Source organism: Podarcis cretensis (genome assembly GCF_951804945.1).
Source record: "Podarcis cretensis genome assembly, chromosome: 6".
Lineage (NCBI taxonomy): Eukaryota > Metazoa > Chordata > Lepidosauria > Squamata > Lacertidae > Podarcis > Podarcis cretensis.
Genome location: NC_137175.1, coordinates 87,226,869 through 87,245,538, shown reverse-complemented (window position 1 = coordinate 87,245,538; position 18,670 = coordinate 87,226,869). Strand labels below are relative to the sequence as shown.

The 18,670-nt window shown below is 41.9% G+C and overlaps 2 long non-coding RNA genes across 3 annotated transcripts in view; one reads left to right on the top strand and one right to left on the bottom strand.

Moving 5' to 3' along the window:
* Positions 1-1,828: 1,828 nt before the first annotated feature.
* Positions 1,829-18,670, top strand: part of LOC307218944 — a 31,538-nt gene continuing 14,696 nt past the window's right edge. Inside the window, exons 1-2 of the long non-coding RNA XR_013840166.1 lie at positions 1,829-1,907; positions 5,715-5,872. This is a non-coding gene — a long non-coding RNA (uncharacterized lncRNA). The remainder of the gene's footprint in view (positions 1,908-5,714; positions 5,873-18,670) is intronic.
* LOC307218887 lies at positions 8,549-17,536 on the bottom strand. Of its 2 annotated transcripts, XR_013840082.1 has the most exons (4): positions 16,828-17,536; positions 16,559-16,649; positions 9,140-9,326; positions 8,549-8,669 (listed from the first exon to the last, which is right to left on the bottom strand). It is a non-coding gene; the product is annotated as an uncharacterized lncRNA (long non-coding RNA). The 2 variants fall into 2 exon arrangements; XR_013840083.1 differs by lacking the exons at positions 16,559-16,649; positions 16,828-17,536 and adding an exon at positions 9,424-9,475.

Below are 18,670 nucleotides of genomic sequence, written 5' to 3'. Positions count from 1 at the left end.
GTTGGTGGAGGGGTATGGATTTGGCTGTGCCTGCCCCTCCAAAATGCTGCTGCTGCAAACGTTTTCCATTAAAGGAACCCAGGGGCTCACCATGCTTTTGTCCGAAACCCCCTGGCAAGGGGCTAGGGCTACACAAGAACCCCTGGGAGCATTCTGGGCAGAGGTGAGGCATGGTTCCCAGTCCCGTCTCTCTCCCCAGGTGACTTACCCTTGCTGACTTCACAGGGGGTGCGAATGTCAGAGCTGTCCCCGTGCGGGGTCAGTTAGTGCTACCAATGCCTAAGCAACCACTCACATTGCTGTAATTTAATAAAGTTGTGGCCAAAATTATGCCAAAAACCTTAAACAAAAATTAAGTGTCATTGTGTTTTTATTTGGGGTGTCTTGGGGACCTCGACACGCACCTGATATTTCCTTGCAACACAGAGGTTTAATTGTTTGGTTGCTTTTCCAGTGGTGGTGGAGGCAGTCGGTGGGTTGCCTGGGAGGATGGTATCTCTTGCAGTTCCACCACCTGAAGCGGCTGCCTCGGCCTGCCCCATGGATGGACCATCTCGGCTGACGAAAGGAAGAGGAATCAGATTGAGCAGTGGTTTGGAAGGGAAAGTACAGAGAACTGAATGCCACCTCCAACTCTGCTTTCCAAAATGGCTGAGCTGCAGGATCCCTGGTTTTCCATATCTTTTGGCAGTGGGTTCAGCTACATGAGTCCTGGGGTTCCTGTATAGAATGCTGCTTCTCTGTGTGTCGTTCCTGTCTAAACAAGGTTGTTGATAATTAAGCACCACTCTCAATGCAGATTTAAAGTATTGCACAATTTGAAGAAACACTTTTAAAAAACTGTCATGTTTTGGTTCAGGTAGCCTGAATAACTTTAGGGATCATTCAGATCCTTAGATTATATTCTTACTTTAGGATCCATCTGGTGGATCCCTTATTTCCAAAGGAGTCAAGGACCATTCTTGTCACTGGGTCACCTCTCTGAGTGCAGCCTCTGTCTATCCCCAACTCGTCTCCTCATTTCCTGCTGAGTTTTTAATATCAGACCTTCAGCCCCCTCTTGTGAGTTCCTAAATACCCTCTGCATATTCGATATGCATATTATTTATGCGACGCAAGTGGTGCTGTGGTCTAAACCACTGAGCCTCTTGGGCTTGCCGATCGGAAGGTCGGCGGTTCAAATCCCCACAATGGGGTGAGCTCCCGTTGCTGTGTCCCAGCTCCTACCAACCTAGCAGTTTGAAAGCATGCCAGTGCAAGTAGATAAATAGGACTGGTGTGGCGGGAAGGTAAATGGCCTTTCTGTGAGCTCTGGTTTCTGTCCCATTGCACCAAAAGTGATTTAGTGCTGCTGGCCACATGACCCAGAAAGCTGTCTGTGGACAAATGCCAGCTCCCTTGGCCTGAGAGCGAGATGAGCGCTGCAACCCCATAGTCACCTTTGACTGGACTTAACCATCCAGGGGTCCTTTACCTTTTACCTTTTTTTTTTATCTGATAGCACTGATGAGACTTAGCCAGTGCTTAAAGTGACCAGCACTGTTTCTTATCACAAAAATAAAACAGCTTAGAATTTGAATTGAACACATGTTGACTTATGATTACTCTTCCACCCCAAAGAAATTCATAAATAAGTTGTTCTAGCTAGAAGTTGGGAATCTGGTACTAATGTAAACACCTGAATAGCGAAAGTTCCAAAACACAAGATTCTGCACGGCATTTATGTGGTTAAAAATCCCTCCAATATATTTTCCAGAGAGCTGCTCAGTAGAATGGTTCCTATGGTGACAACAGCTATTGTGGAACCTTGGTCCACTACCTGATTGTTACTAAGTAGAGCTGGAGCATCATATGTTTGCTATCCTTGGATTATGAGTTCAAAAGTGCCACAATTTATTGTGACAAGAGTAAGCCTCCAAACCCTTTCAGTATAGTTTCACTGACAATTACCCAAATTTAACAACAGATTGCTTATCTGATAAATTATGGGATGGGGGAATCACACTAAACTAGAGTCTTGGATTAATGTGAAAAGAACTATTAATCTCCTAACACCTAACCTCACCTCCAACAACTTCCCTCTCTCTCCCCATCCGTCATTCTTATCCATTATGCCACGTTGCTTCTGACCTCCATGTACTTTCACATTCCTTACTCCAAGCGATCTCCTTCCCATCTCTCTCCTCCAAACAATAATCCCATATGTGGTTTCTGTTTCTTTCTTGAAGCAAAAAAAAAAAAAAAAAAAGTTCACATTGACTGCACCTAGTTTATGGGTGGGTATCTCTGCATTCCTGTGTGGAGACTCAATAAACACTTTGAAATGGATCTGATTTTAGAAAGTCAATTAAAAAACATCTCCAGACATGTTTCTTGGAGATAAACTGTAATGAAACTAATGAAACAAAGGAATGTGGCTAATGGTTCTTGAAAGTGTCATCAATAAAGAGCTGTAAGTAATTAGCAATCTGCCATTATAATAGTTCGCCTGTTACAGTTCAGGTTTTTCCTCCTTGCATTTGCCTTTTTAATTATTGTCACCAGATCTGAGGCCCTCACCTCACAGAGACAGTTAAAATGTTATGGCAGCTAATGACTTTGACATAGATTGTTTCTGTCAGATGGGGAAAGGTAGGATGCATAAACTGTGAAATGTGCAGAGCCCTTCTCCCCCAGGAGCGTACTGACAAATGAAGAAGAAAATTGAAAACGTGAAGGTGTGTGGAGGAGAAAAAAGATCTCTGTTTATCAACATGTACTGTAAATATAGAACTATGTCCAACTGTTGCAATGAAGGAGACATGATACATATAGAACAATTCTATATGTCTACTCAGAAGAAGTCACTCCTTCGTTGCAACAGTTGGAACTGGTTCTATATTTACATGTAGGTTCTCGCCACCATATTTTGGCCAAAGTGAAATTTATAGGGCTAATTTGGACATTTCCGCTTGGAACATGTCTGAGGGGTTCTCAGCAGCTTCTGCTGACCACCTGAAACCAGCACAAAATCTCCCCCCTTACACATCTGCAAACAGGCCCCTGTCCATCCTCCATATAGCCAAGCAAGAGCCATTAGCGAAGTTCAAGGACAACTTCCAGCCAGGAAATACCAAATGCTGGTGAGGTGTAGAGTCTATGGAGAATCTCATGGGCCAGATAGAGAGTCCTGGAGGACCACAACAAACACACCCTAGCCACACCCTGTGGGACATGGGTGGCGCTGTGGTCTAAACCACTGAGCCTCTTGGGCTTGCTAATCAGAAGGTCAGCAGTTCGAATCCCCATGATGGGGTGAGCTCCCGTTGCTCTGTCCCAGCTGCTGCCAACCTAACAGTTCAAAAGCACACCAGTGCAAGTAGATAAATAGGTACCACTGTGGTGGGAAGGTAAACAGAGTTTCCATGTTCTCTGGTTTCCGTCACGGTGTTCCGTTGCCCCAGAATTGGTTTAGTCATGCTGGCCCCATGACCCAGAAAACTGTGGACAAATGCTGGCTCCCTCGCCCTGAAGGCAAGATGAACGCCCCAACCCCATTGTGGCCTTTGATTGGACTTAACTGTCCAGGGGTACTTTACCTTTTTACCGAGCCAAACCATAGCCTGTAGTTCCCCAAATCTGGTTTATACTGCTAGGGTAGAAGATAAAGTATTGGGCTGGCACCTACCACTGTCCTGCAGTCCATTCACTCCAATCAGAAGTCAACTTGAGTGGAATTGAAGTAGAATTGTGTGGTGAGGGCAGACACCAGGCAAGCTTGACTTCTCACTGGTACTTCTAATCTTATAGCACATGATAGATAGCATGCGACATTAGCATGCAATTTGACAGTTGGCCACCTATTTTTTTGTTTATATTTTATACTAACTAATCAACAAAATTCATTTTTCTCACTCATTATTTTATGTTATAAAGTGTCCAAAGCTAATCTAAATTCCACAATTGTTCCTATAATTATCTGCTTTGATGCAGCTTAGTACTAATACTTTGGAAGAATTTCCCCCCAAACATTGCTAATATCAGATTTTCTTGCCTCTTACAGAAACTACTAGACATTTCCAGTGTAAGTTCTTTTTTGAACTCCATCAAACATCAGTGGAATTTTTCCATTTATTTGAATGCATGATATAAATAAATATAGATTGGAAGATTTAATATTTGCTAGTGTGTCCTTCCAATGTGCAGGGCAACAAATATCATTCAGCACTTTATTCTACTTTCCCTTAAGTGGAAACAAGATTTCACCCCCCCCCTTTCTCTGCCACTTCCAGCCCATTATTTTAAATACTGGTAAATAACCAGTGGGAAAGGAAGCCATTTCCTTTCATAATTTAAATGTGTGTGGGATTTGGGGAGTTGCTCGACAGTTGACAGGTTTTTTCATTCTTGAAGCCTGCCAAGAACGCAAACAATCAAGAGATGAAGCATTTAAATATTGAGGCTTAAAACCTCCTACTCAAATTTGAACGAATTGGGAATTCAGACATAGAGTCCTAAAATCTTTGAGTTGGAAGGGCTCCAAGGGTCATCTAGTCCAACCCCCTGCAAACCAGGCATCTCAGCTAAAGCATCCATGACAGGTAGACATCCAACCTCTGTTTATAAACTTCCAAGGAAGGAGAGCCCATCACCTCTCGTAGGAGTCTGTTTCACTGCTGAACAGCTCTTACTGTCAGAAAGTTTTCTGACTGCTTAGTCATAATCTCCTTTCTTGCAACTTGAAGACCTGAAGGAGCATCTCCACCCCCATCGTTCTGCCCAGACACTGAGGTCCAGTGCCGAGGGCCTTCTGGCGGTTCCCTCATTGTGAGAAGCAAAGCTACAGGGAACCAGGCAGAGGCCCTTCTCGGTAGTGGCACCTGCCCTATGGAAAGCCCTCTCATCAGATGTCAAAGAGATAAACAACTACCTGACATTTAGAAGACATCTGAAGGCAGCCCTGTTCAGGGAAGTTTTTAATGTGTGACATTTTAATGTATTTTTAATCTTCTTTGTTGGAAGCCGCCCAGAGTGGCTGGGAAAACCCAGCCAGATGGGCGGGGTACAAATAAATTATTATTATTATTATTATTATTATTATTATTATTATTATTATTATTAGTCCTACCCTCCAGAACAGGAGAAAACAAGCATGTTCTCTCCTCCATGTGTACTTCATGATTTTCCAAGTTAATGGGGTTGCAAACAGTCCCCCCCCCTGAAAAAATTAACACAGAAATGAACGTTAAACTTCTGCTACATTTCCAGAAGTGACTTTTATGTGGTGTGATAGAGCACATAGAAAATTTGGCCATCAGCTGCAGGAGCAAAGAGGAGCCCCAGGATGTTCCATGCCCCCCAGGTTCAAAATTAATCCCACCTCCTAAAAATGACCTCTGCATTATTATTCTTTTTGTCTCTGAATGAGAGGGTGTTCTTATTATTATCATTATCATTATGCAGCCTAGGAATGTATTGGCAATAGAGATACAGAGTTGCCATTAATAATCTTCCAATTCTAAATTCATTTAACTTCATTGTGCTTCTCTTCCCTGTTTCATGTTGGATTTAATAGTGACTCATAGGACTTTTATTTTGTCATATGAATCAAATTCTAAAGCCTGTAACTACTGTTTCTGTAAGTGATAATCACACCTTTCATTTCACCATGATTTGTAAGAGGTATGCTTTGAAAACTTGCCTGAAGACTTGCTTTTTCTAATTGTTCTGGGTAGAATTGCCAACATCAAATTTCACCAAATGAAACTGCAAGATGAATGTGGCAGTTCCCACTGAGGAGAAGCAATCCATTGGAGGCAAAAGGCACTTGATGAGATCAGCAAAGTAACTCTTCATCCCTCTGCAGGACCTGATCTCATATGGGTGGAAAGAGGTAGGAAAGGGATGTCAAAAAGAAAGAGAGAAGGAGATGGCAAAAGGAAAGGGGGAAAGAGTAGTATGTGGCCCCCAGCAAATTAGTCCCTCAAATTATTCTTGAGGGAATGGGGCCCTCAACAGAAACAGGTTGCCCATTTAAGGTCTGGGCTAAAAACATTTAATAACACTTTCCACCTCATATGCCTTCATTAGTCACCACTGACATTGTACATTTTTGTTTTGCTTTTGATGACTTAATTTCCTCTTATTGCCAGCGACCTTGGCGGTCTGCTTTTGGGGAGAAAAGCAAAATATGGATATTTAAAATTAATAAACCATGTGAAGTTATCTTCTGAATAAAGTAGCACTGGATATCATTACTTGATGAAAAGCTAAAGGAAGATTGCACCCACTGTCTCACGTCTAGTTTGGGGAGGTTCCCATCGCCGCACATGCTCAGATTCAGTCACATCAATGTCAGAGGCACTCTCCCCATTCCCTCACCATGAAGATACAGCAGGTTAATATATGCATGGCCGCCTGATTTTCCATGGCGCAAAGACATGGCCCTTCTACAGAACATTTGTTGTGGGACTGGGGAAAGAGGGACTTCCCAGTTTGTATGTTAATGGTAAGGCATAGTTTGCCAGACTCAGAAAGTCAGCAGTAAAATCTGAGTGTGCAAGTGAGGAGAGAGGGAGTGCATGAGTCTGTTGCAAATTCCTAGTCTTCCGGGTCATAGGTTGAAAGATCAGAAAACAAACATTTCGTCCTTCTGCTCTGGCACATGGTCTTCTTCTTTCTCCTTCTTTGGCACATGGTAATGATTCACCATGTAGATTGGGGACCTGTGGCCCTGCAGATGTCATTGGCTTACGCCTCCCATCACCCTTCATTGGCAATGCTGGTTGGGGCTGATGGGCGTTAGAGTCTGACAACTTCAAGAGAGCTATGATTCCTATTGTGTTATAGCTGGATCTGAAACCTTAAGGTCTTGCTGCAGGGTGCTTTTCAAAAAACAACAGCCAGAGGAGTTGGGGATCTGGAAACCCCCAGTCATTCCTTGATATGGGCTTCAGAGACCTGGAACACTCTTGTGCAGATGTGGTTCACCTGGGGACCATGTGGGCTCATGCTGTTTGCTATAGTTCTACACATCTGAGTCAAACAATGACCCTAAAGGCTTTCTAGAGGCTTTCCTAGGATTAAAATGAGGATGATGAGATAGCCCTTCACTGTAAAGAATTACCCATGGAGACTAATTACTTTTTCTAGCTGCTTTATTTTCTTTTAATCTCCAGCATGAGAGAATACTCACTATAATTAGTGCTGAGACAAAACCGTCTCCCATTCGGCGTATGAAAAATGCTGTGAATCTGAGAATTGTAGAGTTGGAAGGGACCAGTACAGTCCTCTAGTCCAACCCCCTGTAATGCAGGAATCTCAACGAAAGCATCCATGACAGATGGCCACCCAACCTCTGCTTTAAAGCCTCCAAGGAGGGAGAGTCCAGCACCTTCCGAAGGAGTTCATTCCTCTGTTGAACTGTTCTTACTGTCAGAAAATTCTTCCTGATGTTTACTTGGAATCTCTTTTCTAACTTGAAGCCATCAGTTTGGATCCTGTCCTCTAGAGCAGGAGAAACAAGCTTGCTCCATCCTCCATGAGACAACCCTTAAGATATTGGAAGATGCCTATCATATCTCCTCTCAGGACTCAGCTGTACAGCTGCAAATAAAACATTCTGAATGTATTGTAAAGTGCAATATACAATTGTGATGCTATGAACTATAGCAAATTCAGTGCATTTTGCAAAGCATTTTTTTTTAAAAAAAATCATTTTTACAATGTTTTTAACGTGTGTGGAGATTCCACCTCAGTCTCCTCTTTTCCAGGTTAGTAGTAATAATAATAATAATAATAATAATAATAATAATAATAATAATAATAATAATTTATTTATTATTTATACCCGCCCATCTGGCTTGGTTTCCCCAGCCACTCTGGGTAGCTTCCAACAAAACATTTAAAATACATTAAAACATCATAAAGATTAAGCTTACCCAACTCCCTCAACCATTCCTCATTAGGCTTGGTTTCCAGACCTTTGATCATATTCTTTTTCTTTACCATTATAGTTCACAATGGCGAGAGCCAAAGTGGTGTTTTTGCCTCTAATAGATTTGTGTATTTATTCCATAATCTATACATTTTTTTCCTAATTACATGATTTATAAATCCTTTACGTACCTTCACCTTTTCATACCATAAATAAGTGTGCCAACCGAAAACAATATCATTGGCTGTTGTGCCTCATTGCAAGGAAGCACAAAGCCTGGTTAAGTGCCAAGACCCCTGGAACCTCGCATCGCTCAACAGACATTGGAATGGCCTCTCACAATATAGTTGCAAAATGGGATAGACTTGCTTTAAAATGCACAAACTGAATGGAATTTCTCACCCCACCCAAACTCTGTCTTCACACGTGCACACTTCCTTCCATCTAGGAGCAACAAGACTACAAGGGAAGGAGCCAAAATGTTGACTCCTGCATCAAGACCCAGGATTTCCTTCCATGCTCACAATGGTTGGAAAAATCACTTCCAAGGATAAAATCATGACCCAGGAGTAGCATGTTTGTAATAGGACCTTTATTAGAATCAAAGAAAAATATATCCAAGTCAAAAGCAGGTGTAACTTATCTATTTATTTGTATATTTTGGATTGTGGGGAAGGGGGGAAATGGGTCTTTTTGGAGGGGAGCTGGGCTGGAGATGCTGGACTTCCTATTGCTGCTGCCTATTGTTTTCTGCCTGGAAGAAAAAACAAAAGATTCTTATTTTTTTCATTCACTATGCATTTATTATTCCATTGATATCCCCTTTTCCCTGCAAGGATCTCAGGGTGGCTTACATGAGTCTCCTCCCCTCATCCCATCCTCACAACAGCTCTTTGAGGTAGGCCTAGAAGCAGTGAGCACCCAAGGCCACCCACTCAGTTCTATGGGTGAGGTGGGATTTGAACTCTGGTCCCCTAGTCCTAGTCCAGCAGTCTAACTTGGGTTGCCAACCCTTTGAACCAATGGGCACACCTGCAAACCTGAGAGACTGCAGTGGGCACTACACCGTAATGGAAAGGGGCAGAAGTAAAGAGAACTGGCTCTCTCTCTTCTTCAAAAGGGATGTCCCTGAAGATCTTGCACCAGTGATCTGCCTCCTTCCTCCCCAGTGAGCCAGATTCTCTCTGGCCTCACTGTTCCTCATGAACACAGGTGATCTCTTACCTTAGTGACATCCATCCCCTGAGCCTTGTGTCGAACATGGATTACTCTGATTTTGACTACCAGTTCCCTTTTTTTTTTGGTCACAGACACTAATTCCTCCTTCTTGTCCTCCTCCTCCTTATAGACCAGGGCATGATGTTTCGGTGGGTCACAGAAGGAGACCAGCAGCCTGCACAGCCTTTGAAATCTAGGGAAGAAAAGAAAGAAAGTCAGGAAAAGGATTATATTTATTTCCTCAACACTTTCTATCTCTACACTGCGTTGGGGGCACCAGGCAGCTAAACTTTCAGAAACCTCTCATGGAGAGTGCATCTTGTCAAAAGAGCCTCCAAAACTGGGAGATGATGCCCACAAGGGAGAAGGCAAGCCACTTCCCAAGCATCTAAGGTGGCCCTGAGGATATCTGTTGTTGCAAAAACTAGCTCCTCTTGCCTGGACTAACTATCCTCAAATAGTTGCTCTTCCCAAAGTCCTCAGCCATGTCACTCAGCAGGGGGACATGTCACAACAGAGGACATGACACCATTACTTTAGCTATCTTGCTTAACAATGGAACAATGGGCATCCCTCCCCTTGATATACATTTTAAAATGTATCTTTTAGTGGGTTAAGCAGTTTTATTTAATTCATTTTAAAAAGTTCTAGACCCCTTTTCATGTAACACCATGGTTTTCTGGAAAGGACAGGAAATGCACAGAAATACACACACTTTTCAACATAGCAGGGTCACCAAAGGAAAACACTTCTGGATTAGACTATGGCTGCTGTTTCTCACTTAAGAGTTAAAAATAACCCTTCTCAACACCCTGTAGTAATCTGTCCAGTATTATGATGAACAGGAGCAGGACTTCACCCTTAGACATCCTTATCCCCCTGTTTCTTTCAGTTTCTGCCCAGTGTGTTCTACCAATAAACAGCTTTCCTAAGGTTGCAAGGAAGTGAAATGTTATGAGTTTGTAGGTGCCAGGCTCCCTTTTGCCATGAGTTTCTGGGCGCCAGGCACTGAACCCCTGGACACTGACCATCTGGGGAGTTGATCTAAGCCTTGTTTAGAAACTGATTGAAACCATTTTATTTCATTCACAAAAGAAAATCTGACATGTGATTATGACAAAGGTTTATAGACAATGGGTGACACATTCATTGATGTTTTTTGTAAGTTACAGTGGTATCTAATGTATAATTTATATATAGCAATCAATGAGGGGTTGGGAAGGGAAGCAGTTTTGAATATGAAACTGGTGGATGGCTGTCATTAATTCAGATCAACTCCATAGAATCATGAGTTTTAAGGGATCCAGGGGTCATCTAGTCCAACCCCCTGCGATGCAGGAATCTCAGTGAAAGCATCCATGACAGATGGTCATCCAGCCTCTGTTTAAAAACCTCCAAGGAGGGAGACTCTGCCATCTCTCATAGGAGTCTGTTCCACTGCCGAACAGCTCTTACTGTCAGAAAGTTTTTCTGAATGTTTAGTCGGAATCTCCTTTCTTTCAACTTGAAGCAACTGGTTCGAGTCCTACCCTCCAGAACAGGAGAAAACAAGCATGATACTTCCTCCATGTGATAGCCCTTAAGATATTTGAAGATGGCTATCATATTTCCTCTCGGTCTCCTCTTTTCCAGGCTGAACATACCCAGCTCCTTCAAGCGCTTCTCATAAGGCTTCATTTCCAGACCCTTGATCAGTTTGGTTGCCCTCCTCGGCACATGTTCCAGCTTGTCAGCATCCTTCTTAAATTGTGGTGCCCAGAATTAGACACAGTATTCCAGGTGTGGTCTGACCAAAGCAGAACAGAGTGGTACTATTACTTCCCTTGATCTGGACACGATACTTCTGTTGATTCAGCCTAGAATAGCGTTAGCTCTTTTTTTGCTGCTGCAGCACACTGTTGACTTATGTCAACCCTTAGATCCTTTTCACATGTGCTGCTAGGAAGCCGGTTGTCCCCCATCTTATATTTGTGCAACTGGTTCTTCCTGCCTAACCTTACATGTGTCTCTATTTAAATCATGTTGCTAGTTTCGGCCGAGTTCTCCAATGTGTTATATTTTATATTTTATACATTTATTTATATTTTATACAGCGGTATCTTGGGTTACAGAGGCTTCAGGTTACAGACACTTCAGGTTACAGACTCTGCTAACCCAGAACTTTACCTCAGGATGAGAACAGAAATTGTGTGGTGGAAGCGGGAGGCCCCATTAGCTAAAGTAGTACCTCAGGTTAAGAACAGTCTCAGGTTAAGAACGGACTTCCAGAATGAATTAAGTTCTTAACCCAAGGTACCACTGTACTTTCTTTTTTATTTTATTTTTTGACAAAGTAATGATCACAAATAAATAAGAATAAAAACTGAGACCATTCCATTTTAACTATCCAACCTCTCAAAATTCCAACACCTCTTGCGATGGTTTGACCCCTTTCCATTTAATAATAATAATAACAATTTATTTATACCCCACCCATCTGGCTGGGTTTCCCCAGCCACTCTAGGTGGCTTCCAACAGAATATTACAATACAATAACCTATTACACATTAAAAGCTTCCCTAAATAGGGCTGCCTTCAGATGTCTTCTGAAAGTCTGGTAGTCGTTTTTTCTCTTTGACATCTGGTGGGAGGGTGTTAACAGTACAAATTCTACAAACACCCTCCATATCTCCTCAAAATCATTTCTCCTGCATATTTCCCATCTTACCTTAATGGCACATGTTAATTTATTATTAATAGCTATATCCCACACCTCTTTATACCATTCTTCCATTTTATATTCTGCTTCCCCCTTCCACTTCTCAGCTATCATAATTCGTGCAGCTGTCAATAAATTTGTGAGCAAGTCCTTCATAGCCTGTGAAGCTACCACCCCATCGTAAATTGATAATGATGCTACCTCTGGACTTTTGTCAGCTTTAACCCAGTGATTTCCGTTATCTCCTTAAACACCCTTTGCCATTTCTTTCTTATTCTTTTTTTACATATTTACACCCTCACCACATATGAACATAATTCCATTTTAAGATGGAGCTCAGTCTTTTATGATGCTGGGTACCTAACGGCCAATGAAAGGCCATTTTCTTGACAAACAAAATGGTTCCACAGGCTTCCTCTCATACATTCTACCGCCACTGATCCAGGATCACAGTGGGTTTCATCCACACTGACCCCCATCAAATTCATAACAATATGTATACAAGAAAATTTAGAAATAATCACTGATTTTTGACTGAATATCATATAAACAGAAGGAAGAATACAGGCAACCATAGATTACCACAATGTGTTATACATGGGGCTGCCTCTCTAACATGGTTCAGAAACTTCAGCTGGTTTCAGCATAGAACGCCAATCCTGGCCCAACTACACGGGCTGCCAATTAGTTTCCGGGCGCAATTCAAAGTGCTGGTTTTGACCTATGAAGCCTTAAATGGCTTAGGACTACTATACCTCAAGAACAGGAAGAAGAAGAGGAGGAGGAGGAGGAGGAGGAGGAGGAGGAGGAGGAGTTTGGATCTGATACCCCTCTTTATCACTACCCTAAGGAGTCTAAGGACTGCCTCTCCCCATATGAACCAGCCTGGGGGTCCACAAGAGGTCCGGAGGGTAGCAACATGTGAATGGGCTTTTTCTGTGGTGCTCCCCGATTGTGGAATGCTCTTCCCAGGGAAGTTTGCCTGGTGCCTTCATTATACACCTTTAGCTGCCAGGCAAAAATGTTTCTTTTTAATCAGACTTTTGGTTGACCTGATCAACATCCTATATCCATGCTTCCACATCTATATTATAACCAATATCTATTGTCCAATGTACTCTCCTCCCTCTTGTCCTAATAAAAATATATAAAAAGTTTGGTATCTTGATTTTTTATTTTTGGGGTAAGATTTGCCATTTCTGCATATTCCATAAGTTTTTGTATCCATTCTTCTTTTGCTGGGACTTCTTCTTCTTCTTTCCATTTTTGGGCAAGTAACATTCTTGCCGCTGTAGATGCATTCCTACTGTTAGGGAAAAGAAGTCCCAGGGATAAAAAAAATGACCAAAGGCCAGCATATTTTCAATAAAAAACTTTATTAGAATAAAAAAAAATCAATTAGGGAAGGGGGAAACTGGGCCTTGGTGGGGAGAGCTGCTGGCCTCACTGTTGCCGCTACCTGGAAGAGAAAAGAACAGAAAAGATTCTTAATATTTCCATTTATTATTACTGCAAGGATCTCCAAGTGGCCCACATCATTCTCCCTTCCTCATCCAAACCCTAAACTCTTCTTAAATCAGAGATCTGCCTCCCCCCCACCCCCCGCCAGCCAGATTCTCTCTGGCCTCCCTGTTCTTCGTGAACAAAGACCAACACTCACCACTGGTGGAATCACTGGTGGCATCCATCCCCTGGTCCTTTGGTCTTACATAAATCATTTTTACTCTAATTCTCCTTCCACCAACCACTACTGTATCTTCGTCCAGGGGATGGATCTTAATGGAGCGGCAACAGGAGGCCAGCAGCTCTCGAAACCTGCGCAGACAGCAGGATCTAGGAAAGAAAAGGAAGAAGGTCACGAACTGGATTATTTCCTCGATACACTCTATCCCTGCACTGCCAGCCATTTCCCTGAAAGCATCTAAAGGTGCCCGAGGACAATCTTTAAAAATTAATCTAACCATGGCCTGGTTCCCTATGTGTCTAAATTTTAAGGGATAGCTAAAGAAATAGGGGAAAGAATAAGAGATTCTACTTACAAGCGAGACGATGAAGCAACCTTCATTATGTAAAAAACCACTCTTCTTCTCTCACTAAATTCAAATAGTTGCTCTTCCCAAAGTTCTCAGCCAAGTCACTCAGCAGGGGGACATGTCACAATGGAGGACATGACATCATCACTTTAGCTACCTCGCCTAACAATGGGCACCACTGCTCTTAATATTATTTTTCAAATGTATCTTTCAGTGGGTTAAGTGGTTTTATTTAATTAATTTAGAATATGGTTACCAGATTTTTTTCAATGAATCTGGGGACACTTTTTCTTCTTCTTTTTTTTAGCTGAGTAGCAACAGGGAGCCCGTAGTGGGGATGGTGAAGCAAACAATCCTGGGCCCAAGCACACATGCATATTGTATAAAGGTGCAAAGTTCTTCTTTTGCACCCTATGAAACATAAATGGTTTTTTAAAAAACTGGGCAACGGCCACCCGCTCACAACTCCCGAGCCATCCCCGATCAGTCAAAACAAAGGGGGAAGGGGGCAGGAGATCTGTACCACCAGACATCCCTGGTTCCCCTTCAGAAGTGGCAGCAGCAGCAGCAGTCAGCAGCCCGGAGTTCTTATCCCGAGGTACCACTATACTTTCTTTTTTTATTTTTTGACAAAGTAATGATCACAAATAAATAAGAATAAAAATGTGCACCCCACCACTGAGACCATTCCATTGTAACAATAACAATAACAATAACAATATCAAAATCATTTCTTCTGCATATTTCCATCTTACCTTAATGGCACATGTTAATTTATAAGACATGTGACATGTTTATTGATCCTTTTTGTAAGTTATTATCTGTCTACTTTAATGTATTATTTATATATAGTAATCAGTTAAGGGCTGGGGTGGGAATCAGTTTTAAATATGAAACTGGTGGGTGGCTGTCATTGATCCAGATCCATTTCATAGAATCATAGAATCTTAGAGTTGCAAGGAACCCCAATGGTAATCTAGTCCAACGTCCTGCAATTGGACACATTAGTCTAGGTGTGGTCTGACCAAAGCAGAATTGAGTGGTACTACTACTTCCCTTGACACTATACTTCTGTTTAAGCAGCCTAGAATAGTGCTAGCTTTTTTTGCTTCTGCATCACACTGTTGACTCATGTGAAGCTTGTGGTCCATCAAGACCCTTAGATTCTTTTCACAGGTACTGCTAGGAAGCCAGGTGTCCCCCATCCTATATTAGGTAATCTGGTTCTTCCTGCCTACGTGCAGAACCTTACATTTCTCCCTGTTGGCATTCATTTTGTTGGCTTTCATCCAGTTCTTCAATCTGTTAATGTCATTTTGAATTCTGATTCTGTCTTCTGTGGCATTAGCTACTCCGCCAGTTTGGTGCCATCTGCAGATTTGATAAGCATCCCCTCAATTCTTTCACCCAAATGATTTATAAAGATGTTGAACAATAACAGGCCCAGGAAAGGACTCTGTGACACCCCACTTGCTACTTTTTTCCAGGATGATGAGGAACCATTAATGAATACTCTTTGTGGGAATGTTCAGGGATGTGGGAAAGGATATATTATTTGATTATATCCTTTCCCACTCATGTTAACAAGTTCTACAATTTAGCAGAGTAGCATTCCCCTTTTTAAACTTACACAGCGGATGCGTTTGCTCAGGCTCGCTAAAGCCTCTAAAATAAGTTACCTAGTAATTTCCCTTTTAGTCCCTCATAAAAGAAATAGACACAACGTAGTCTTCTATAAAAGTATCAAAAGAGTTTACTCACTCACATTCTGTTCACAGATGGATCCCAGAAGGCAGACTTAAGTTACAAAAGTAATATACCTGGAATCTATCCTATCCCTTCCTTATATTTTATTTAGGATTTTCAGTTTTATACATTTCAATAATTTTACAATCATTTTAACATTTCAGAACTCAACTTCCTTCCGCCTTTTCCCGTGGTTCCTTAAATTTATGTTTAATATTTTCTGCATATCCAAATTAACTTAATTTGCTCATTTATTCATCTACTTTAAATATATATATACTCTTATAAAACTTCAGGTTATTACAATGTTTACAGTTTAATTGTAAATATTCAATAAACCATTTCCATTCTTTTATAAACAGTTTGTTATCTTGATTTCTTAGTTTTCCAGAAGGTTTTGCTATATCTCCATCTTCCATAAGATTTGGTATCCATTCTTTTTTCACTGGGATTACTTCTTCTTTCCATTTTGGGGCAAGTACCCACAAGGGAAGGAGCCAACCTGTAGACTCCTGAAGCGAGGCCCCAAATTCCCACCCATGCCCACAAAATCATGATCGAAAACGTTCATGTTTGTAAATGAAGTTTATTATAATAACAATTAAAAATATATATTAATTTAATTTTCTTCTGAAGGGGAACTGGGCAAAGGGAGGGGGAGTCCAGAGAAAAGAATAGAAACAATTCTTAGTATTTCCATTTTTTATTATGTTGACAACCCATCTTTCTGCCACGATCTCAAGGTGGCTTTCGTTATTCTCCCTTCCTCATCCCATCCCTGAACTCTTCTTGAATTAGGGAGCTGCCTCCCCACCCCTGTGATCCAGATTCTCTCTGATCTCTCTGTTCTTCATGAACAATGATCAGCATTCCCCGTTGGTAGAAGCACATGGTGGCATCCATCCCCTGGTCATACGGCCTTACATATATTTGTCTTATTTTTACCACCTTCTTCTCATTTTTGATCACATCAACCTCCTCCCTCTGTTCACAGCAGCAGGAGACCAGAAGCCCACTGAGTCTTTGGAGACTTCAAAACCTAGGGAAGAGGAGGGGAAATAATCAGGGAATGGGTTCTAGAAATTTACCTCAAAGCATCTAAGGTGGCCCTGAGGACAATTTTTAAAAATTGATCTAACCATGACCTGATTCCCTATATTTCTAAATCTTAAGAGATAGCAAAAGAAATAGATTGTGGAAAGAATAAGAGACCCTACTTACAAGCGGGATGAAGAAATCTTCATTGTTTGTGTCAATTGTATTTTCTGAAAAGCCTCTTTTCTTCTGAGCCACTATCCTCAAATAGTTGCTTTCCCCAAATTTCTCAGCCAAGTCACTCAGCAGGGGACCTGTCACAATGGAGGATATTGCACCATTACTTTAGCTAGCTTGCTTAACAATATGAATTGTTCCCCTTAAGGAAGTGGAATGTCATGAGTTTGTGGGTGCCAGACTCCCCTTTGTCATGAATTTCTGGGTGCCAGGCATTGAACCCCTGGACACTGAACATCTGGGAAGTTGATCTATGCCTTTTTTAATGTACCCCAATGTACCCCAAGCTGTACATTTGATTATTGGCTATTGTTGAAACCATTGTATTTCATTCACAAAAGAAAATCTGACATGTGATTATGATAAAGGTTTATAGACAATGGGTGACACATTTATTGATCCTTTATGTAAGTTACAGTGGTACCTCCGGCTACAGATGCTTCAGGTTACAGAGGCTTCAGGTTACATACTCCGCTAACCCAGAAATAGTACCTCGGGTTAAGAACTTTGCTTCAGGGTGAGAACAGAAATCGTGCAGTGGTGCAGCGGTGGCAGCGGGGGGCCCCATTAGCTAAAGTGGTACCTCAGGTTAAGAACAGTTTCAGGTTAAGAACGGACCTCCAGAACGAATTAAGTTCTTAACCTGAGGTACCACTGTATTATTTGCCTACTTTAATGTATACCGAATTTTTCGCTCTATAACACGCACCAGACCATAACACGCACGTAGTTTTTAGAGGAGGAAAACAAGAAAAAAAATATTCTAAACGAAATAGTGGATATATGATTTTTGTGGTTCATGCTGTGGCCACAGACATGTGATCTGACAGTGAGTTTGGAGTAGCCCAATGCAAAAATCCTGAGAATCCATGTGGATCCATGCTTTGTAACCACGGAGGAGGGAAGGAAGGGGAACCATGGATCCTCTGCTCACGACTGCAGCCGATCCCCCCCGCCACCCGCAGGCATTCGCTGCATAACACGCACAGACATTTCCCCTTACTTTCTAGGAGGAAAAAAGTGAGTGTTATGGTGCAAAAAATACGGTAATTTATATATAGTAGTCAATAAGGGGTTGGGGTGGGAAGCAGTTTTGAAAGGGAAAAAAAAGGGAAATCAGATTGGTCTGGCATGACTTATTTTTGAGAAACCCATGCTGGGTTTTAGTAATCACAACATCCTTTTGTAAATGCTCACAGACCGACTGTTGAATTATCTGTTCTAAGACCTTCCCTGGTATCGATGTCAAGCTCACCAGTCAGTAGTTACTTGCATCTTCCTTTCCCCTTCTTTTTAAGACAGGGAGGCATTTGCCTGCCTCCAGTCTGTAGGGACCTCACCTGTTCTCCAAGAATTCTCAAAGATAATAGACAAAGTCTCTGAAATTACCTCCGCAAGCTCCTTTAGTAGCCTTGTATGCAGCTCATCAGGCCCTGGAGATTTGAATTATTTAAAGTAGCTAGGTGTTCCCTTACTGCCTCTTTCCTTTTTGGGGCTACAACTCCCTCCTTACATCATTTGTACTGTTATCACCAGGTTGGGCGTCACTTTCCTTTTGGGTGAAAACAGAGGCAAAGTAGGTGTTGAGTAGTTCTACCGTTTCTCTGTCACCCAGTAGCATTTCTTTATGTCCCCCACACAAAGGAACTACCACTTGCTTGTTCTTCCTCTTACTTCAGACATAGCCAAAGAAACTTTTTTATTATTTTTAACTTCTCTTGCAAGCCTAAGCTCATTCTGAGCTTTAGCCAGCCTGACTTTCCCCTTGCAAGTGTTGGCTACTTGTGT